This window comes from Hippichthys cyanospilos, chromosome 15 (genome assembly GCF_059441005.1).
Source record: "Hippichthys cyanospilos isolate Australia breed blue-spotted pipefish chromosome 15, RoL_Hcya_1.0, whole genome shotgun sequence".
Lineage (NCBI taxonomy): Eukaryota > Metazoa > Chordata > Actinopteri > Syngnathiformes > Syngnathidae > Hippichthys > Hippichthys cyanospilos.
In genome coordinates this window covers 1,349,577-1,359,596 of record NC_142383.1, presented here as the reverse complement: position 1 = coordinate 1,359,596, position 10,020 = coordinate 1,349,577, and the positions used below count along the sequence as shown (strand labels likewise).

The 10,020-nt window shown below is 39.8% G+C and overlaps 1 long non-coding RNA gene across 1 annotated transcript; it reads left to right on the top strand.

The window, feature by feature from the left end:
• The first annotated feature begins 3,181 nt into the window (after positions 1-3,181).
• On the top strand, positions 3,182-9,359 carry LOC148411308 (uncharacterized). The gene is made up of 3 exons (XR_015867882.1): positions 3,182-3,843; positions 4,729-4,814; positions 8,193-9,359. It is a non-coding gene; the product is annotated as an uncharacterized LOC148411308 (long non-coding RNA).
• Positions 9,360-10,020: the final 661 nt, after the last annotated feature.

The following is a 10,020-nucleotide window of genomic DNA, read 5'->3' as shown; positions in this document are numbered from 1 at the left end:
TTAATGCAAAACAAGGTATATGAGTAAATAAATGGGTGAAATATTGGGAAAACTGGAAAAGAGTAAACTGTATTATCTGAAATGTATATTACGTCATTCCATTATGTGCATCACCAGTGCTTCAATCTCATAGGGTCCTCTGAAAGTGGATGCAAGTTTTTTACCCAGCTATATCTTTTGGTTGCTGGGATACAGGGACAGTAGGCCAAGGTCATCTAGTCTCACCAATAAACTGAGAATGTTCAATTTATTGTTAGTACCGGAATCTACCATAGCTTCTTTCTTTTCTCTCTTTAAGGCTCCAGCGGGTGTCGAGTTGTCTGAGCTGATCAGTTGAGGGACTTCCAGTACTGGCAATCTTGTGCCTGCTGCTCTGCTTCCTCCACAATGTTGTTGGCCGCAACGATGTCCAGCCATTGTGTGTGGGACTTCCCTTATGGCAGACATGTCCAAAGTCCGGCACGGGGGCCAAATGTGGCCCATGGTCAATTTCCATCCGGCTCGCAGCCTCCGTCATAAAATCAATAACGTCTGGCCCGCATGGAGAATTATTACATTGGGCAGCAGCACTGTTACCTGCGTGTGCTAAATGCTGCTATCTATAGGCTAATTTAGGAAGAGCAAATTAGTATATGAGTAATAGATTGTATGAGCCCCTAATTTTCTAAAATGGTGACAATCAACAAAAGGAGGAAAGTTGAGCTGCAGTGTGACGCAGTGAGCTGCGGTCAGCACCAGCAGCTTTATATCGCCAACTTTTACTGACGGCTGGATAAGGACAAGTTTCCGAGAGATTCGAGCATTTGGTAAGAAAATGCTATGGACTCTCACTTACGAGACATCTTGCACATCCATACTACTGTCAAAGAGCCACACCTGGCCTTTGTCCTGCACTCCAGATCTCAGTTTCACCAATCACACTCATGCGGACAAGTCATTTTTCATTTACGATAAGTTTGAAAACGTTGTTCTTTAATTTTTTGCTCCAGAATGATAACCATTTAAAAATCCAGTCAATATTTATAGTTACTAATTTCACTAATCATACCTGTTGATATGATGATTTACTTGTTCATTTCTCTATTATTGTGTTTAAAAATTCTATAAATATTAAACTGCCATGGTGAGATATTTTTTTATGTTTCAAATGTAATTTGCACCTAAGAGTACAATTACTTCTGTTCAACTGTTACAAAAAAAGTTAAAGTGTTAAAAAAAGTGGTCAATATTCAATTTCAATATTTAATGTCTATTCATTTTTTATATGCATGTTTCAAATTAACCAAAACACATGCTTAAGATAGCTGAAATTAAAAAAGCACGTTAAACACAGAGGTTTCGCTGAAATGTATTTAATTGTTGTTATATGTAAAGAACGCCTGCCAAGGTTGGCCCCCTTACATTTTTAACACACCAAATCTGGCCCACTTTGGCTTATGGTTATCTCCGACCTGCGGCCTTTGAGTCGAACTGGAGAATGGCTGTTGTTGGATGGTCTGGGGAAGTGGTTCTCTACTTTTTAGGGGCTAATGAACACCACCATTTTTATGTGCATATTCATCAAACTCTTTTTGAGTGCAAAATTAAAAACATATTTTTTTTAATTCAAGGCATAGGATTTTTTTTTTTTTTACTGTTTTTACTGGCTCAACTTGGGATTGCAAATCATGCAGAATCATGCAGAACCCATGTTTGACATTTTCGTCACTTTCACCACTTGTGTTTTTTGCTCAATGTAGTTCGTATGGACGAAAACATTAACACAGATATCACATGACACACTCCCACATCAGTGTTGACTTCAATACTGAATTACACACTAAATTCATTACTTGATGAGCCAAGTAATGGAACATGATAATCTGCAACTAGTGAAAAAGCGGCCCGTGTAATAATGGATTGACAAGATGAGTTGGAAGGCTCTATCAAACCCCTGAGACCTACTTACCAAAGATCAAACCCAGATTAAGAACCACTGGTCTAGGGGTATTGTGCGACCAGGGAAGTTACCAGAGCACGTACGGGATCTAAGCACTTCAGTGGAGACTCACTGGGGCCACCTGATGTTCTTGATGGTTCTGAGAGCACGGCTATCAAAGCCATCGATTCTTGCAGCCAGAGTGCTGCTAAGGGGCCATGTTTTCAAGCCATTAAGCAGAATGGAGAGTACGGCTGAGTTATAAATCCAAAACGTTCCTTGTACTTAGCTACATCTTTGGTTGCTGGGATGCGGTGACAATTATCCAACATCTTGAGGCTCCGCCACCAAACTGAGATCAATTAGGTTTTTCACAATTTTCACAACTTCAGAAATTCCAATGCAGCTCAATGCGCTTGTGTTAAGTTTATATCATGTGGTGGACTGTAACATATACAGTAGTTGTCCTGGGTGCTTTATCACAATTTCTGAGTGATCATGACATGCACAGCAAGCATGGGAAACTGGTTAGCACATTTGCCTCACAGTTCAGAGGTTACAGGTTCGATTTCAGCTACAGCCTTCCTGAGTGGAGAGTGCGTATTACATAGTACTTTGGTTTCCTTCCACATTCCCAAAAATATTTATTGTTGGCATACAGGACACTCCAAATGATCCCTGGGTGTGTTTGTCAGTATGTATGGTCATTTGTGTCTGTTTGCCCTGCAATTGGCTGGCAACCAGTTCAGAGTGTACTTCACTTGTTGCCCAAAGACAACTGGGATAGGCTTCACGAAGCCCATGGCCCTTATGAGGACAAGTGGTTGAAAACATGGATGGATGGATTAACAATCAAATCCCTCACTCTGGTTCTGCCTTTTTCCCCATCCAAAATTTCTCTAAATAATTATAGACAATTTATTTCGTCCATCAATCCATTTTCGAGAGCCTTATCCTCACAAGGGTCATAGGCTTGTTGGTGCCTATCCTTGCTGGCTTTGGGCAGTAGGCAGGAGACACCCTGAAATGGTTGCCAGCCAATTGCAGGGCACACAGAGATGAACAACCATTCACACACTCAATCACACTTATGGATAATTTAGTATGTCCAATGACCTGCCATGTATGTTTTTGGAGTGTGGGAGGAAGCCCAAAGAGAACCCATGTGGGCTCAGGGAGTACAAGCAAACTCCACAATTTATTTCATTGCCATTATATTCAAATTATGCTCTGCATGTGTAATGAATGATTATTTATGTACAACTGTGCAAGTGCAATAATAATTGAGTTGTATTAGAATGATTATTTATGTACAACTGTGCATGTGTAAGAATAATTGAGTTGTATTAGTCCCAATCAATGGGTTTGACGATCAACTAGTGTGGTCTCTGACTGATCGATTGTTCATGTCTGCTGGACCGGAAGAACGCGGAAACTCACGGCCAGATGCCTCATTCTTGTTTGAGCCACGAAAGAGGAGGCATCTGTGTTCGTGTGTTCATTTGTTTCATTCTTATCCAGGTATGAAACTATCTTTGAAAACATTCATTGACATGAAGAAGCGTGGAGAGAAGAGAAAGAAAAAGTTCGTTTTGAATTACAGCAACGTTTTGAGTGTGTTCGAATCGTTTTTTTGTACTTGGCGCCATGTCGGCCAAAATCGCCCTCGGCGACCATAACGTGTGAACGGACATTTTGTGAACAGAAAGTTGAAGTCAGATTGATGTTTATTATCTAAAATATTGTTCCTTTAAAGATACAGTAGGTTGCCCAGGTTAATACTGTTTAGTTTTGTGTTTGTATTCTGTGTACTGAAGTTTGTTTTGTAACAATTCTTATATCCAGTGGATAAAAGTGATTCTTGTTTGAGCCACGAAAGAGGAGGCATCTGTGTTCGTGTGTTCATTTGTTTCATTCTTATCCAGGCTGTAACACATGCTGCTTAAACAAAGCATGGTCAATAGCACTGTTCTATATCTGGCTAACGGAGTTTTGTGTCAATGACAAATACTGATCATGTGGACAAAAATATTGAGTTTGAGATTTCTTACTTACAGACTATAAGCCGCAGCAGCAGAAATTGTGCAATTTTTGTCAGAGATAAGACATACTGGACTATAAGCTGCAGGTTATAACATCGCAGAAAAATGGTGTATGGAAGGTTTTGTTGTTTTTTTTTTTTTTTTTTTTTACATTTTTTAAAATTGCCTGCATACAGCAACATCTTATCTTCAACAAACTGAGCATGCCTGCATGTTTAGCAGCAACAGATTTGAAGATAATGGATTGATGGATGGATATTTCCAACATAACACCAACAGGATACAGCAGTTAAATAGCAGTTCAAACTCAAAATCACTACTTCCATAGCGTCTTGTTTTGTCTGTCTTTTTTTGATTGATGATTTTAGACATTGCAAATAATTCCTATGTACAATCATAAGTTTATACAATTCTTATTCTTATATATTATATATTATATATTCTTATATATCTTATAATTCTTATATATATATATATATATATATATATATATATATATATATATATATATATATATATATATATATATATATATATATATTCCATTTTCCATACATTCCATTTTCTAGAGCCTTATCCTCACAAGGGTCACAGGCTTGCTGGCAGGAAAGCAGTAGGCAAAGGGACTCCCTGAACTGAGAGATGAACACAGAGATGAACTATATATATATATATATATATATATATATATATATATATATATATATATTTTTTTTTTTTTTTCCTTTCTTTCAATTTTTACATCTTTTTTTTTTATCTATTCCATAGCCATTCCATGAATTGACAGCTTGAAGAGACACACACATGGATCAGGTGTCACCAATGTGTAGACCACAGACTTTTTCTGCAAAAAGGTTTACAGATGATAGAATGTTGTGATTTTCTTGGTATTTTACTAACACTTATGCATATATGACACATGCTGGCCATGGATTGTCTCCTGCTGGCTAGCGAGAAAATAAATAAATAAATAAAAAGCAGGGCTCAAATCATGAGAAAAAAAACGTAAAATATAGTAATGTATTCATGCACTAAAGCATGTAATGTCGCAAGAAGAAGGGCATTAAAAATATTTCTTAGGATCCCAAAGCGTTTCATTTATAACTGTATTATGTGTACTGATTTTCAGTATTACTACTGTTCCTCTTTGCATGACATTCTGATTAAGATTCATTTGTAATAATGAACTTTTTTTTTAATACTTGTTTCACATTTAGTCTTGATGTACTTAAGTGGAACCAGTACCACTTCCTATTGTTTTACTTAGACATAGATTGATCAAAAGGCGAGTATAGGCCCAAAGTAAACTTCGTGCTTGCTGAAGCAGTTATTATTTTTGCTGAACGAATGATTTTCGGTTCAGAGTCTTGGTGAAAACGCTAACTGTAAATTGAAGCTCAGCTTGGATGAAATTCAAACAGAACCGTTAAAACAGTTTTTGAACAGTTGTTGAAAGCATCCAACAGCAGTTCTCATTCAGACACATAAGACAAGCCAGAATTGGACAAAGCTGGAAGGCTGCGAGCAGAATGTTTGCTGGGTTTCTTTCTGTTGCATAGCTCCCCTCCCCTCCGAGTTATCTGGAGACACGCAGAAAAAGACAACCTTAAAAAATGGAGGCAAAACAGGGATACACAAAGGCATCGTTTGCTCTCTCCATCGCCAGCTTACTGATCGCCGTCTTTGCCGTGGTCAATGCATGCCTGTCGTCTGTTACTCAGCAGCATTGCCATGGCGACAGAGGTCTGAGTAATCATTTGTGCAATGACCCCTATTCTTTAGAGGAAAGATGGAGGGATGGAGGAGCAACGGGGGAGGAGTGTGGAATGAAATCAGATCCAGCAAAAGTACAGAATGGTGGGGAGGGTGAGAGGGAGCACAGGCTGCTCCACCAGGACTGTATTTTCTCTTAGCAAAGTTTGCCTTGTCATTACCTTTACCAAATGTGCTCCAACATATACATTTATGAAGTGCTGTTTAAAAAAAAAAAAAAAAGAATAAGGCACTCTTAACGAGTTACTGTCTGCACTGCCTCAGCTATTTCACAGAGTGTTTACAGTAAACAGACAAGTATGAATTTTCAATATTTTGTTTTCTGCAGAGGTGGGCAACTTACATTTTTATGCTGGTTCGACATTCGTCAGCAACCCCCTTTCCGTCATCATCGGTCCATCATTTTTCAAGACAGACGCAATTGTAATTATCATTCCATCGGTGTATTTTTGCCCAACATTCTGCCACCATTAGAGTACGAAATTTGGCTTTTTTTTTTTTTAATGATTCGCAATTCGTCAGGCGATGGTCTACTTCTGTCAGCACTCGAATAATTCTTTTTTCTGTTTTAGTACTTACACTCAAAGTTAACACCATGTCTGTGGGTCTACAGTTACACTGCAATTGAAACACAACACTGTAATATAAGTGTAACATGAAAATAAAGCCAGCTAAGGAGATTACCCCTTGGCTATAAAACACCATAATGCTTACTATCCCGCATCTGAGGGACGAGAGTGCAATTAGCAATCATGTCCACTGAATGGCATTATCATGCTTTACATGACACTTAAATGGTGGATGTCAGTTCTCATTTATACCTGCCTGCCCTACAGAAGAAGACTATAGAAGACGGTTTCATTATTAAATTTCATCTTACATACAGTACAGGCAAAACAAAGTATTGCTGAGGTTGGAATTACTTAAAAAACAAACAAACAAACAAAAAGTCTTAGATTAGGGAATTAAAAAACTTCTAGCTTTGATTTCCTGGCCAGAAGTCAATCAGAAAAAGAATGGAAATATGTTCTGCATTCATTGGTTACTTGAAAGCGTGACCGCTTAGCAGTGGAAACGCACCCAGAATGCTCTTATTACCAAGAAACCTCAAACCAGGACAAAGAAAGGGAGAAAAGACAGCAACAAAATGATCGATCTAGCGTGAAAATGTAAACATAGAAGGAATTTCCTCAATAGCCAACTCAGATTGTGCCTAATAGTGAACAGTGGAACAAAATTGCAAGCAACATGCAAATTTGCAGCCGCATATTTTAGACACTTGGGTAAAGAGAGGGGCAGAGCTGATGGTCTGTGCGCTTTGATTGTGGAGGAGGATGCGGGCCCAACCTGGCAGACCCAAACATATTGTGAGGGTCTGCTGTGGTCAGTACCTGTTTTAGCATCAACCCTTGATGCATAAGTATACTGTCAAGCTGAAGAAGGAGTGTTTTTTGGCCTTTTTGGCCTGTGGGACTCCAGAGGCAGATGACGGGCCATGAAAAACGACTTCCGAATGATTTTGAGGAGTCCACCATTCGGCGTCTCAGGAGGGACAACACTGTGTGTTGTGGTGATACAGTGCTGCAAATCTGAATTTGGGATGTTGGAGCCGGTAGGGAGAGCGCTTGACACTAACTAGTCACTAGTCATTTACCTACTGATGATGCAGCATCAGGAGCATCAGGAGCAACTGGGGGTTCAGTGTCTTGCTCAAGGACACTTAGACATGGTGTTGATGGTCGGGGGATCGAACCCATGTCCTTTCAGCTGGGAGACGACCACTCTTCCATCAAGCCATGTAAATTGCCCACCTCTGAAAAAGATCAACCACATTGTAACAAAATATTGAATCTCAACAGAAGCAGTCGCTCATCAAAATTACAATTTGCTTCTTCATACAGACATTAAATGCAATTTGGGATCACCAAAAATGGCCATAGCAGTTTTTCCATTTGAATTTATCCTTACATAAAATAACGGAATTGGTCATCTATTTAAATACTTCCTCATTGAGTTGGTTGAGGGAACCAAATATTTGAAATAGCTCTAGTGTTTTTTAAACTGAGATCTTGTAAAATATGTTTGAAAAATAAGATCATTTGCAGTTTTTAAGCTACTGTCAAGATTTGAATATAGCCTCACTAAATCATTATTTCTTTTGTTGTGATGAAAATAATAGGCAGAAATATTTCAGACTGACAAAATTAAAAGTTATCAATTTCAGGTGCATTTGTCTTCTCATTATCCCTACCTCTCCCTTTGTACATTTCCAATTCATGCACTTGCTTTCACAACTGCGATGTTTTACTCTATCATTCCATTCACTTTGTTTGCGCTAACTTCAAGACATACTAAATGTCTGTCCTTGAATTGTTGTCAATGTAATTGTTGTCTCGGTTGTTGACTGGAACTGTGCAGTAAACACTGGAGCTTATGTCTCTTTTACATACAAATCACAGTGCAAGTAGGAGGTTGAAGGGAAGGAAAATTCAAGCAAAGACAACAACCTCCTGCTAAACATCAGCAAAACCAAAGAGATGGTTGTCAGCTTCCAGAGAGGCCGCACCCAACACCCCCCACTGACCATTGATGGTGCTGCAGTAAAGAGGGTGAGCAGCACCCCAGTTCCTGGGGGTGCACATCAGCGATGCCCTCTCCTGGACCACCAACACTGCATCTCTGGCCAAGAAAGCACAGCGGCGTCTCTACTTCCTGCACAAACTGAAGCGGGCAAGTGCCGCGCCACCCATCATGACCACATTCTACAGAGGAACCATCGAAAGCATCCTCAACAGCTGCATCACCGTGTGGGGCGGGAGCTGCACTGACTACAACAGGAAGGCTCTACAACGCATCGTGAGGACAGCTGAGAGGAATATTAGTGCTCCACTCCCCTCATTGCAAGAGCTGTACACCACCCACCTCAGCCACAAAGCTGTTATGATTGTCACCGATACAAGCCACCCTGCACATAGTCTGTTCAGCCTCCTGCCCTCCGGAAAGAGGTACAGGAGCCTCCGCTCCCGCACCACCCGACTCAGGAACAGCTTCATCCACCGGGCCGTGAGACTGCTGGACTCTCCCCCCTTCCCACCCGTGAAACTGCTGAACTCTCTCTCTCTCTCTCCCCTCCTCTCTCCCACATTCAGCCCCAGCCAGAAGAAACACCTAGCTGGCCCCCCACCTAAACTCAAACTTTGCTCATGCACTTGCAAAATTTGTACAGACTTGCTGCTGCCATATTTATTTATCATTGTACTTCTATTGCACTAGTGATTACACTTAGAACTATAACAACTACTTCAAATGCACACAACTGGGACAACCACAGTCAGAGTTGTCTTGCTTTGTCTCGTACTGTTGGACTGTCTTGTCATATGCTGCTACTCATGTGTTGTCTTGGGGTAATCTTGCCATACCTGTTTTTTTTTGTATTTAGTTTTTAGTTTTAGTTATTAGTTTAGCAACACTAGGCAAAGTAGATCAAATATACTGCACTTTACACTATTACTATAGATAAGAATCTAGTTTTTAGGATTGTCTCGTCTTGCGCACCTGCACTTTGTTATTGTATATGTAAAACGCAGAGGATAGTGAGAAACGCAATTTTGATTCCTTTGTATGTTAAGCACATGTGAAGAAATTGACAATAAACTTGACTTTGACTTCACTTGACTAAAAACGCCTGCAGATGGAGACAAAACAACACAAATACAGCCAACCCCCTAGGGTCATGACAGTTGTTTTTGTCAGAAAGCTGGGAAAATACCTTAAAGAGGGAGGAAAAAGCTCAGTATTCCACATCACAACATAAACATAAAGTATCAAAATTGTTTAAAGAAAAATTACAGCTGCAAGATAAATTTGAGTTTGAGCGAGTTCACCGCATTGGAAAATCTGAACCTGAAAGGGCCAGACCCATGCAAATCGTAGTGAGACTTGAAAAATACAAAGATAAAAAAAGGATTTTACAGAGAACAAAACACCTCAAGGGATCCAACATACATACATATCAATGAGGACTTTACAGAAGCAATTCGCCAAAAAAGGAAAGCACTCCTTCCACAAATACACAATAGAGGAGAGACTGCATTTTTCCGTTATGATAAACTCATAATTCACTCCGTACTATCACACCAACAGCTCCAAAATTCCCAGCACAAACAAGCAACAAACAGTGAGGTCAGATACCACACATGGTCAAAAAATTAACCAAACCCCTTGGTGAACATACAACATGGCGAACATGCAAACCGAAGAGTCGAAATGTTGGGTTTGAAGTGGGCT